Consider the following 14,186-nt stretch of genomic DNA (forward strand, 5'->3'; position numbering starts at 1 on the left):
GGTCAATTTACAGAAGACGTTCACCTCATAACTTATGCAGTATTCCTCCTCCCTTTTTTTAAGGAACAAACTAACACACATTTTAAAAATGGAGCGACTCGATTAACAAGAAGCTAAATTAAGAAATAATAGTATGCTGAACACGATATTCGCTCCAATAAAGTGGTAAAATATCTATCTTGTTCATATGATATGGGCAGACCTTAATTGGCATTCAGGCGGTATGTAGGTTTCATTTTAGACCGCTGGAAGAAAGCCACGATTCTAGTCGACAACTACAGAAACTTTTTCTAGGCCTTTTCGTAACCACTTCCCGAGTTAATCGATCTATGGTATAGATTTTTCCCTCCTGAAAACGCAGATTTTTAACTCCAACTCAAACAAATCTACCCAACACTCACGTTATTTGAGACAATAATATATAATTTAGCGAAACTGGCCACAAGATTCCAGCAGTTGTCTGCCATAGTTTCCTTCCCTGATGTCTTGGGATCGTTGCATCTTGAATCAGCAATCAGTGACGACTGGGGGATTTGGACTAACTATTTTTTAAGCAACTATCAGTTGCTTAAAAAAAGAAAATAGTTTAAAATGATGATATAAATGCGTCCCTTATCTCTTCCAGGGAATGGCAGAGCTAAGGGTAGAATGTATTTCTTTTTTGGCCATTAAAATGCCTTCTTTGAGAGAAAAAGAAACGAACATGACTGTTATAGGTACAGGAAAATTTTCAAAGTTTATTTCAGGTAGTTCCTTTTAGAGAAGGTAAGTACTATGTTTTCCCAAAAATTCTTTATTTAGATCTAAAAAATCGACTGTAGAATACACACAGACGCATCATTTCATGAAATGCCATTTAAAGTTAGTATCACACAGTGATGACAGTTATTGTATCCCCATCTCATGCACTTTTGCTGTGTTATTTGCATATGAATATATCACTAATCTTCCAATGAATGACAACTACCAACACCAGTTACCAACTGATTTACAAAAACAGTTTGGACTAGAGAGTGTGCATAGTTTGTCCCCTTCTGGGGATTAAAAACGGCGTCATCTGATTTGTTTGTTATATCTTTCAAGAGATTTATCCACTCATTTGTTATGAGAACAAATGTAGAGAGCTAGTCTGGATGGTTTAGCATTGCATGCATCTACTTTGCAACTGACAAGTTGTAGGCTGGAAAGAAGTATGCAGTTCTTTAAAAAGTGGCCAACCCAGCTTATTGGAAGAAAGATTGCTTGAAAACCGCCACATTTGTTCTCCAGAGAGTATCAAGTTATCTGTAATTTTGACATTCCCGGATATTATAGCACAAGAGGCTTCTGATCTGCCATGTGTAGTATCATCATAAACAGTAATAAAGAACAGTGTGAAAATTATTGATGCATCTAATATGATAACATATATTCTGATAAATTGTATTCTGTCAATAATAATAACTCGATAGCATAAGGGAATGTAGATGAAAACAGAAATTGATTCTGTTTCTGCTTTTTATCCATATCGATGTCTTCAGTTTTAATTGTCCATTTATGTGAGAACAATCTGACATGGAAGAAAGCAAACAGGCATGGGGAAACACTTGCTCCAAGATACCGAGAGGAAGATGGATATCTATAGATATACAGAAAAAGAGCTTATCTAAAAAATATGTATTTTTTAAAATAAAATTCCACGTTTAAAATTAGCTATAGGCTACCTCTAATTGGCTAAGGGTGGAGTTTGACTACTCGTTCTCAGTCTCCAAAATTTAGATAGGGCTAAAACGGCCTCACTTACTTCCTTTGGGGAATAAAATGCGTTAGCGGATTTATTTTAAAAATAAAGCTGCTGTATTTTATATCTGGATGTTATAAACAATGTTTTTGGTTAAGTAGAGATGTCTACTCCGCACCCACCCACACCCCCACACACAATAGGGAAAAAGCATGACTGATAACACACTGTGTTATCACTGCCTGATAACACACAGTGATAACACACTGTAGAGACGATTAACTGTGTTAGTGTGAACTCAGTTTCTATCGACCAAGATATGTGTACATAAGAGAAAACGGAAATAATTTATTGCTCATTGCTTGAACAAATTAGATTGAGACGTAGGAACGAGCCTGAAAAATATAAGTGAAAAGCTTTTATTTATTTATTTATTTTCTTGGTTAGAAAGTAAGTTATATTTTTATCTTAACCCAAGCGTTAGCAAATAAAATTTCAAGTGAAGTAACTTCATGATTATTTTCCTTCTACATAGACAGATGATTTTATATCAGTTTGGTCTTATATCATATAATGCGTACCACACTTTCTTTATTGTATATTGCAAATGCATAGATGTATATTTCAAAACATTATAGGAATAATCGCCATTCACACAGGTTTCAACCTTTAATCAGGTATCAATGGGAGCTATACGAGTGAATATGCTGCTAGCTATCTCAATGGTAGAAGTCATATTCTATATACAAGTAGGAAAATCTGTTTCAGTAAATTAATAAAATATTCTAGATGAGAGATAACTGTAGCACGTTTTCTTTTCGCTTGGTTAGAAATGTACAGTTAACTTTTACATTTCTTCTTTGCGATTTAACACCATTCTTGCACCCGTCTTACTGCCCCGTTTGTCCAGTTTCCTCTGTAGCTCTTCTAAATGTGGCTAGATCACAACATGATCTGCGAATACAGCTGTTTTTCCCTTTCAGGTTATTAACGGTATCTAATACACTAATCCTCACCATAGTGAACAGCAATGGAGATAACACACCCATAATGGAGATAACACACCCATAACACACCCATGCATAATAATAGACTGCAACCAGGTTGCAGTCTATTATTATGCATAAATGGCGGTAGATGACGTTGATGGAGATGATTCGTAGTATAGGTTCGGTGTAGTGGTTGAGATAGTTCTAGGTGTTCTCCCGCGATGAGTCTTCGGACTCCTTGGAGGTATCAGGAATAATAATAATAAACAACTCCAAATGACTAAATTTAGCATTCTCGCAGTTCATACACATAATCTTGATGATAAATATTTCTTCTTTTCATATGCCTACGTTTTCCCACTTTTTCTCACTGAATCCGACCAAAGGCTTTTACCAAATCAGAAAATGCCATAAATGGCCGTTTTCCAAATTCAGTTTCTTTCCATCATTAGCATTAAAGCAAAATTTTGAAAAACGGAGTCAAAAGTTGACTCCGTTTTTCAAAAACAAAACAGCTTTACTCACAGCTTCCTCCATTTTATCGCTAATTCCTGATTCCATTATTATTTTATAAATCTTTGAAGAGTGATCATAATATTATTCCTCCAAAAGCTTAGTACATTCCTTTCTTGAACCTCCATTATATATTTGGAGCAAAATCCCCTTTCGCGAGTCATCAGATATCACCTGCTTTCTCTAAATCAGTTTAAAGATGTCAAACAACCATTTCAATCCTCAAATATCAGAGGTTCTGAATCAGCCATAATACGGCAATTCATTTATTCCAGGGGATTTTCCATATTCCGTCTTCCTTAATGCTTCTTAAACCTTTCCCATAAGTATTTTCCTATCAATTCTACCATTTCTATATTCATTTCAATTTATGCCACTATGGATCTCATATTTCTTTAACAGATCTATCAAAAAAGAATGTTATCGCAACATCGTGATCTCTCTCTCTCTCTCTCTCTCTCTCTCTCTCTCTCTCTCTCTCTCTCTCTCTCTCTCTCTTCTGCTACACAAATGATTTCTCTCTTCATTTAGTTTAAAAAAACCTAGTTTCCCTATTAATTAATAGATTATTTTCGTGTTCACTTTAATAGCTTGCTCCGGGTTATGTAAATTCAACCCAGCTCTCTATCGTTTTCCACTTCAATTTTGTGTCCGTGTGTCTTTTTCTCATTAAAAATAATAATATCATCCTTGAGCTAGTCTTTATAGACTTTTAAAAAAAAATTCTCAAAAATAAAATTTTTGGCGTTCCTAACATTAGTCATTACATTTAGATTCGAGAATAAAATTCTTGTACTTTACCTCCAACATCCAAAGATTCAGCTCTCTCTTCCTTCCCTCATCTCTCTTTTTATCTCCTTATTTATTTTTCCATACACACATCAGAGGTGGCTATGAGAAGTTTAGGATCTCCATACATTGCATACTAGATCAGTTTGCAATATATGTCCCACTCTATTTTCCCTATCCCACTCTGTCATGGATGTCCATGACTTCCCTGCTCCATTGTTCATAAAGAATTAAATAATCTACTCTTGATTTTTTTCTCAAAATCCCAACAACTTTTGATTTTGTGGTTTTCAGCTAATCAGTTTGCAATATATGTCCCACTCTATTTTCTCTATCCCACTCTGTCATGGATGTCCATGACTTCCCCGCTCCATCCATTGTTCATAAAGAATTAAATAATCTACTCTTGATTTTTTTCTCAAAATCCCAACAACTTTTGATTTTGTGGTGTTCTCTCTCTCTCTCTCGTCAAACCAGCTATTCCCAAATTTCAGCTAAATTCGAAAATCTAATAGTAATTATTCTTCATCAAATGGCTCTAAAACTTTTTCTATCCCACACTGTCTTCTCCAACCTGTGCTTTACGACCTCCTAAGACGATTAGTCTCATTTTTGAATAATTTCTCTAACTGATTCTGCAGTAATTTCTACTCCATTTCAAACATTATTGTTGTACTTATTCTGGAAAAGTAGTTTTGTTTTCCGTTGTTTTAAAATGAGTAATTATACTGTCTCTAATTCTATCACATTATTGATTATTATTATTATGTGACACCTCCAGGGAGTCCAAAAAACTCATCGAGGGAGAGTATGCCAACAGCATCGAACGATTGCTCTCCTTCCGACTATTAACCATGCTCAACTTGCTTAACTTTTTGCTGAGCCACTAGTAGCACAGGCTCTACCAATCGACCAACCATTGCTGGCCAATTATTATTTACTATTTTTTGACTAGCCATTCTTCTCCTTTCCGAAACGGAACGTAGTATACCCTTCAGTTCACCTTTCCTTTATTTTTCATTTTTTCTCATTCAAAAACCAAAGCTCATTTTTTCGTATAAACCACACATCAAAGGTCACAAGACCTATCAGATCAGTGGCGTATGTGGGCAAGAGGATGAGAAGAAATAAAAGGAATTACATTTTTTAAAAGAATTAAAGATTTTTATAAACTAAAGAACCATCCTTACTTCCTGCACTGACTTAACCAAAGTGTTCTTTGGTTAAGGCCAGTGGGGAAGTGGGGATGGTTGTTCCAAAGCAGTAGTCAGAAGTAGATGGAATGAAACAGGAAGCAGAAAAGTTGCTTAATCTTGTTTTGTTCTGAAAGTTACTAGCTGGACTTTAAATGGGTAGGTTAGCAGCAGCTCTTGTGATTTTGGAGGAAAGTGTACGGAAAATAATGGCCAATTCGGCAGAGCACTGTCCGTGATATCTGTAGAAGATGCATAAGGCGGAAAATGACCTTCTATGGGGACGAATGAAGCAATGTATGAGAAAGGGCCATACATACATACATGTATGTATGAGAAAGGGCCATTAATTAACCGGATTGCACTCTTCTGGATAGAATCGAGCAATCTTAAAGAGTAGTTTGGTATGCCACTCCAAATAATTGAGCTGAGCAGTATTTCATGGATATCCCAAATATGCTAGATTTGGGATATATAGAGTTAGCAACTGCTCAAGTGTGATGTAGTGAAAAAGTAACCAAGATTAATAGCTGCTGCAGAAGCTATCTTTGAAATGTGTTTGTGTCAGAAACGTTTGGAGGAAGAGGACAGTCCAAAAAATGAAAATTTGAACGTGATCGATATCTGGGTATTATTGAAAGTACGACGGAGGGAGGGATGTGAGTTCTTTCTTGCGAGAGAGAGAGATTACACAGAACTAATTTGTGGTAGCATTGAACTCTAGCAGGTTATCCCTTTTCCATTGAAAAATAACTAGGAAATCAGAGCTCAGGTCATTGGTTTTCGTGAATCTTAGAAATTCTAAGAGTTGCGCACTACAAGGTTTGTCTAAAAAATGGAGAAATTGGAATGTACTACCACCGACAAAGATATGAATAGAAGTCAGACAACTTATAACGATTCTGGCAACATGGACTCGACATTTTGTACCTTATTAGTTTATCAGTTTCTGAAAGAAAAAAAAATCTAACTTAGGTTTGTATAGTGAGCTCTTGGCAACCCGTTGTGGTCGGATTAGCAGTGTATTTCCTACTTACTTGCACAATGACGCTTTGAGCCGTTTGTACCTTGTAGACGAATTCCTCGTTGTCCACTGTCTGAGGATTAATGTGTTAGAGTGGATCTGATCTACATGGGACACAAAGCATAGTCCTTTGCTACCGTTTCGCGTTTAGGAAGGTTGCGATACTGGGATATTTATGGGATTGTCGGTGAAGCCCTCTTTTCCTCATGAACAATGGAACGTTGAACGATATGCGATTGCATGTGTTTATTTATGATTTATATATTTTTGACGTTTGAGACTGCCATGTCTACCCAGCTAGTGATCCGTATGTCAGTTTTTAGGCATCGTTTTGTATAGGAGCAGCTTGATATCCGAGCCGAGTCGACTGCTACATTTCATAACGGGTAATTGTCTTATTATTTGTATGCTTTTCAGCATGCGTAATCTACATGGGACGCAAAGCATAGTCCGTTGTCTAGCTATAATCCCAAGTATCTGGCGACTAGCTACCAGGGGATGGGGGTGTGAAACATGATTACCTCGCCTTCATGGTGTATCCGTTTTCTTGTAAAGAGGACAGCGACACTCTTCTCTGCATTGAAGTCACTGCATTATATCCCCTGAACCATTGCCGTAATTCTGATATAGCGGTCTACAGCTTTTCGGTTACCAAGCTCGGCCATAGGGATCGCGCCACTGTTGTGGTCACCGTGCGTGGATGTGAGGCATATTAATGGTGAAGAGTAAATGTGACAGTAGGGAGTCCTGAGGAACTCCTTCTGTAATTCTGCTTTCAGATGATTTGATTCCCTGTAGTTTCGCGCCAAGCATCCCATGCTGGAGATAGGAACCGATAAAGGCTGGTCACGGCTAATGGCGGTTTGACATCGATTAGTTTATAGAGTAACCCTCTATGCAGGACCTTATCAAATGTCTATGCAACGTCAAGACGGCACAGGTGTCTCCAATTGTATTGAACACTGATGTGCTCCACAACTCTGACGATTTATTTAAGAGTGGAGAGAGATTCTCACGGAAGTCAACTGGTCATCGGGTATTAGGTTTTCTTTTTTTTTTGTTTCTCGTGAGATTTTGTAATCTTCTCAGTATCTCTCGTTCGGCAGTCCTTCCTATTCTGCAGAGCAAGCTGATTATGTGGTAGTGTCTAAGAGAACTGTTTGCTTTTCCCGGTTTCGGACTTAGGATTATGTCAACTTCTTTCCAGCATGGTGGAAATTAGTGAAATCTTAGTATTGCATTAATGATTGCTACAAAGTGCATAATGGCTTGGTGAGATACACATACCGGCCACTAATTTAGAAACCTTTATTTAAAGCCATGTTGGACCGCCTCTTTAGACAGAATTACAACACATATGTGGTTTGGCTAGATACCAACGGGTATTGGATTGCATTCTATTCTACGTTTGCCATGTGCCAGGCGTTCAGACAATTCTTTAATTCGCTCAGATATGATGGAAGGGGGACTTCGCTCACGGATCTGGGGTTTGTGGTGGCCAGGAAAGATCCTTGAATTCTGACTTTTATCTAGTAAGTGACGGTTTTTTCATGGACGATAATACTGCTGCCCATCGCGCAAGAATTTTTCGTCATTGGTTCAGTGAGCATGACAGACTTCTACCATCTTCAATATGGGATATGTTATAAAAACAGTTCCACAAATAACGTCCTCTTCCGTCAAATCTGAGGCAGTTAAATGACTGTTAAATGTATGTGGTAGATACAGATGCAACCCAACACTATGTGGGATCCATGTCAAACCGCATATGTGCTGTAATTAAATATTTTACACCTGATTTTCTGTAGAAGTATTTTTCCTAATGCTTACATACTGGTTATCGGACTTTAGGAAAAATAGCATCGTGTAAACATATTATTGTATATATCGTAAGATATTCAATAGGATATAATTGGCGTTTACTGTAGTGGCTCTTTATTTATTGTTTATTTTGTATAGATAGGGTGTCAGTTTAGTATGATATGTTACTCCCTATCTTAGTATACCGTACTCTATTACAGACTGTATCGTGCGAAATATAATGTTCTTAACATTGTCACGGTTAAGAATCCTTTGAAAAAGAAGACACCATATAGCATAAATCTTACCACATGTTACATACTTCTCTAACATGTGGTTTCTAGCATGAGTTGTAAATTTTTTAATCCTAAATTATAGTATTCACGTTTTCTATCTCTACGCAGTCATAATTTAGATTACTTTTAGAATTCCAGTTATGTAGGAATATAGGGAAGAAAAAATTAGTTTTACTAAGAAGAACATTTCTGAGTTTAGGAATTATAAAATTTGTTTTTTCTAACATTCAGAGTAAGTTTATTCCCTGGAAATCATGCTGCCGCTATTTTGAGATCTGTGTTGACTATGTTTTGCATTTACAGAATTTACCGTTAATATCACTGCAGTGAATTTGGGTAAAAGAAAATAGCCAAGCAAAAGTGGGACAGAGTAGTTGATGAAAACAGCAGAATGGAATATAGAGAAGCAAAGAGTGCAGTAGCAAGATCAAAAGCTGAAGCCTATGCTAACCTGTATGAAAGTCTGGATAACGAAGTTGTCAAAACGGCCCTCAGGATAGCCAGACAAAAGAAGTGAAAAAGAAAAGATATATGTGCCAAGCCAGGGTGAATAAGGCAGAAGATGGTATTGTACTGTATGAATAAATGGATGTACTAAGATAGATGAAAAAAGTGTTTTTAATAATTAATGAATGAGTAAAAAAGTGTATACAAAAGAATGAAAGCGATTCGGTAATGGGGACAATTCTTAACATAACAAGAATGAACGAAATATATATATATATATATTTCTGGGGTGAATATTCTGGCTGTGCTAGGTGTGCGGTGCTCATCCACGAAATATCAGTATCACCGATATTATATTTTTGCATTTATTCCCGTTAAAGACTTGCTCAATTGTTTGCAGACTTAAAATCGAACAAAATATACTAATGCTTTATTGTCCTCTTCAGGATGGGGTAATAATGCATTAGTGCTTCATGAAGAGGGCACTTTTCGACTCGTAAGCATTGCGTTACATTCGCGTTACCTTAATAGCCCGGGTGTGCTTTCAAAATGCATACACCTTTGCGCCCTTCGAAAAGATGCAAAGAGGGCGCAGTTGGTCAAATTCTTAGCTTTCTAGTATTTTAAACGGTTGAGAAGGCGAGGCTGGATGATCTAACATTTTGAGCTGCTCACCAAGCACCTAGCATCTGTGATTGCTTATTGTATCAACCGATCCAATTAAACTTTGTCACTTGTCATGAGTTGAGCGCTTTCTATATCTGATGGCTGTATTAAAAACAGCTGTTACACATATTTTCTAGAACGAACTGAAAATTTGAAAGTGGATGTTAGGAGAAAAAAGTTAATTGTTTTTTCTTTTGCTTGTGCAGTATAGCATCTGTTGAGGTTGCAAAGTTTTTTAACGGTATATAGAGACAGTTTTATTCTAGTCTTCAGAAACATGACAGTAAAAAATATCTATTCCTGAATAAAAATGAATATTCTGTGTATTATAAGACGTTGTTGATCTACAACAAAATACCAGCATAATGTGAGATTGTTAAACAGAAGAACCGCTGATACTAAAAAAAAAAAAAAAAAAACTAACTAATCAATGTAGGATTCCCGAAAGTGTGGATAATTCCGATAATGATCGGATGTTATGTATACTGAGTCTCAGTAAACAAAATAAAGTTCTTGGAAAATGGAGCGAAATATACACAAAACAGAGAAATACACATATGCAACAAATTTTACGAAATACCATATTTATTCCTGCAACACACACACACACACACACACACACACACACACACACACACACACACACACACACACACACACACACACACACACACACACACACACACACACACACACACACACACACACACACACACACACACACACACACACACACACACACACACACACACACTCTCTCTCTCTCTCTCTCTCTCTCTCTTCATAAGTTTTTTTTTAAAATTATGCCATCATAAATTCACTTATTTATGTTCAGACTTTATAGGATTGTGCTATTCGCTGTACCCAGTAACTTATAGGACACACATATCAGAAATGATAATTATTAATAATTCGTTTACCATTAATGAAAGTGTTTCTACTGACACTTATTCTTTCCTATTCTTATAAAATGATGGTTCACATATTTCATCTTTGAGTATTTCAAATATACCAATAAAATATAGCATTCTCCTTGATTGTTGTTTTCTAACAAATCCTAAAACAGATTTATCCCCCACTCTATGCAGAAATATTCAAAGTTATCCTGCAATTAATTGCATTGGACCAATTAAGATGAGCGCAGTTGTGTTATGCCCTCTGAAAACTTTCATACATCATTAAAAATGCAATCACATGGTCATGGTCGTCTGCAGGGGAAGGGAACGGCGCACTTTTCCCCGGGATCGATTAAAAAATTCCCCAACTTCTAATCGTAAAATTGATTGAGATATGTAATCTTACACCCTTGATCCTGGGACACTTTGTCTGTCTTAAAATTATATTATGGGTTTGCCTGTTTCGGCCCACGGCAGGATAGCGATAGAACAAGTATTTTATTGCAGCAATAAAACATGTGTTCCTGTTTTCGGTTCATCTTTTTCTGATTTGTGAATAGTACCCGGTTAGTTTTCCTTCTGTGTCTAGTGAGTCACTGAGTGTAGTGTGAATAGTAAATTTATAGTGAAACAAATTTAAACTGAAAAATACATTTTTTAAAGGTATTTTATGTCATTTAATAATATTTTACTTTGTAAATTTTTTTTTGCTTTTAAACTGAAATAATTTAATTTAAAATGAATTAATTAGTTGATTTTTAATGAAATATGCCCGGTATATTTTTTTATATATGAAATTCTGCTACAAACTATTAATTCTGAATGCTTCCCCCCCTTCAGAATTAAAGATCAGTAAAATCGATGCAAAATGAAAATAATGTATTTATAGTTTATATCGACAAATAATTATATCAAAAAAAAAGGTAAAAGACGTTTATTGATGTAATTATTTAATTAAATCAATAAATATAAAAATTTATTGATGTAATTATTTGCCTCCAAGCTTTGCTCTTCCTCCCCTTGAAAACTTTTCTGTGGATGCATGCCCATGCATATGGTAAAATTGAGGTGAAATTTGTAATGCAGGTTGCATAACCCACACGACAGCACACCCAACCGGAATGGGCATGCGATGCCACTGACACACACACACACACACACACACACACACACACACACACACACACACACACACACACACACACACACACACACACACACACACACACATCACTCTGATGTATTTTTAATGGAAATGTTTAATTACTTCCTTAAAAGGTAATTCAATTCATCCCCACCACACACCATTACTCAAGACATCAAATATACGTGGTATTAAGAAGAATTTTTTAAAAAATATATAGATCTGAAAAAATCACCTAATTAGTATGTAAATAAATGCAAATAACAATCATTAACCAGATCATTCATTAAATACTATAAAAGTAAACGAACTGAAATCAGGTAGAAGAGCTATAATCAATTATAAACATTTTATGGGCAATTCAGAAAAGATTGAGGCAAACAGAAATTAATGGAATTATCCAGAATATCAAGGTACTGAGCTGCTTTCATGGAACTACGGACAACTACCAGTGATCCCACTCCAAACTAACTGAATGCATCCCACACCATTACGCCACCATCAAATTTTACTGTGGGTACAACACACTGTGGTAACAATCGTTCATCAGACTGCCTCCACACCCTTCCATCAAATTAGAAACAGGAGAACCTTGATTCCTCGCTCCAAAGTATCGTTTTCTACTGGTCAATTTTCCAGTTCACACACTCTTTGCACCAGGCCAGACCCACCTTGTTCGTTGTTGTGATATTTGGCTTGTGTGCCACTACTCTTCCGTGGATATTCAGTAAACAAAGATCGTTTCGCACAGTATTGGTGCTCGCCAGTGGCGGCTCGTGCATAAGAGCAGCAGGGCTGTAGCCCCTCCAGTATAAAATGAAAGTTCGTGTTTTTTTTATCGCCTTTCTTAAATTTTTATATATGTATCTAAAAACCGTTATTTTCTTGTTTGTAATAAAATACCGCACGAATAGTATTTTATATAATTCATTTTGTACCAATAGTTATATTTTGCAATAGTCAATGTTCTGTGAGGACTAGGGCTAGTATCAGTACTGGTTAGTATACTCAATGCTGGAGCTGCATTCAATGCAGACCGCACCAAATCGCTACCTAGTGGGGGTAACCCGTGATTTACGTGCAGTTTGGGTTTGTAGCATTGCAACCCAAGATACGTTGCTACTACACGAGCACAAATAACACAAATTAACGTCGTTGTCGTTATCGTAGGTAAATATGGTGCGGTTTTTCTTTTTTCTATTTAATTCTAGCATTTAAGTTATTATATCTTTGTAGAAATGAACGAAGAGAAGAATTCTGTTAAATATGGTTAAATTAGGTTGTATTTTAGTTTTATTGATGATATAGCCTGTGTAGCTCAGTGGATGTCGCGTTCGCACACCATGGCACTTGACTACACGAAGGAACACTTCTTGGTTTCGAATCTAGTCGGCTATTCGTCTCCGTAGCGCTGTTGGAAAAACAATGGGACATTTCGTCCTTCGATTAGAAAAGACAAGATTTGGATATTATTCGTGACAAGAGGAATCTTTATATCGACGTTTTCCTTTGATGGTAAATTAGTTGGTCTAGGAAACTCTGCTACAGAGGTAGCAGATTTCATCCTTACGGGAACTAGGGATTTTCATCTCATAAAGCAAATCTGCCACATGAACACACGCAAAGAACAGGAAAAAAAATACTGTTGTTGGTGGTTGTAGGTGGTGCTGTGTGATCATGACAGTAATGTCCCTGTGTGTCTCCAACCACTATAACGTAATAATAATGGTGGTTGGAGACTTCAGTACTGGCGATTGTAAATTTTGTATAGTGATTAGGATGGCCTCCCATGATGAATCCTTAAACTCCTTGGAAGGTGTCACGTAATAATTATTATAATATTTACGTATCAGTATGTTGTTATTTTCTGTTCCCATTTTGTAAAATTTGGTTATGCAAAAGAAAAAAAAAGAAAGAAAGAAAAAGAAATCTGTTTTCAAAACTAATAGATCCTAATTAGAAAAATGCATATTACAAGGAAATTAAACGATGAATTGAGAAGGTGAGCAAAGATTATGAATGGTATGCTAGCAGAGTTGTGTGATGAGAAAGGACTTCATGTTGTAAATGTGTGGGATGAATTTGGGTGGCAGATAGAGCCATTGGCGCACCCAGGGAGAGTACCAAGGGGCCCTGCCATCCCCTCCCCAAAAAAGAAAAAGGAAAAAAGTCTAGAAACATTTTCAAAAATCTTTTCGTAATTAAAATTCTTTTTTTATTTTATTTATGTTGTATCCTGTCTTCTATTACTATACTACTTATGAATTAGCGGTCACATAAGGTGGGAATACCCTCTGACTCTCAGTAATCACTGTCTCCGTTCGCGTTGCGTTCACAACGAACGCAAGGCGAACGAAGTAGTGCTCGGGAGATACTTTGCCTTGGCCAGGTCAGAAATCACAGGTATAATAATAATAATAATAATAATAATAATAATAATAATAATAATAATAATAATAATAATAATAATAATAATAATAATAATAATAATAATAATTATTATTATTATTATTATTATTATTATTATTATTATTATTATTATTATTATTATTATTATTATTATTATTATTATTATTATACACCACTGCCTCCGAAACCATAAAACACAGCTTCATGAAAGACGCAAAACCTATCCAACAACTAGCAAATGACTTTAACCAATACTTTGCAGACTCCATCCAAGAACTTAACAGAAATATTCCCCAAATC

This window comes from Typopeltis vanoorti, chromosome 6 (genome assembly GCF_054136105.1).
Source record: "Typopeltis vanoorti isolate ZY-2024b chromosome 6, IOZ_Tvanoo_1.0, whole genome shotgun sequence".
In the NCBI taxonomy this organism is placed as follows: domain Eukaryota; kingdom Metazoa; phylum Arthropoda; class Arachnida; order Uropygi; family Thelyphonidae; genus Typopeltis; species Typopeltis vanoorti.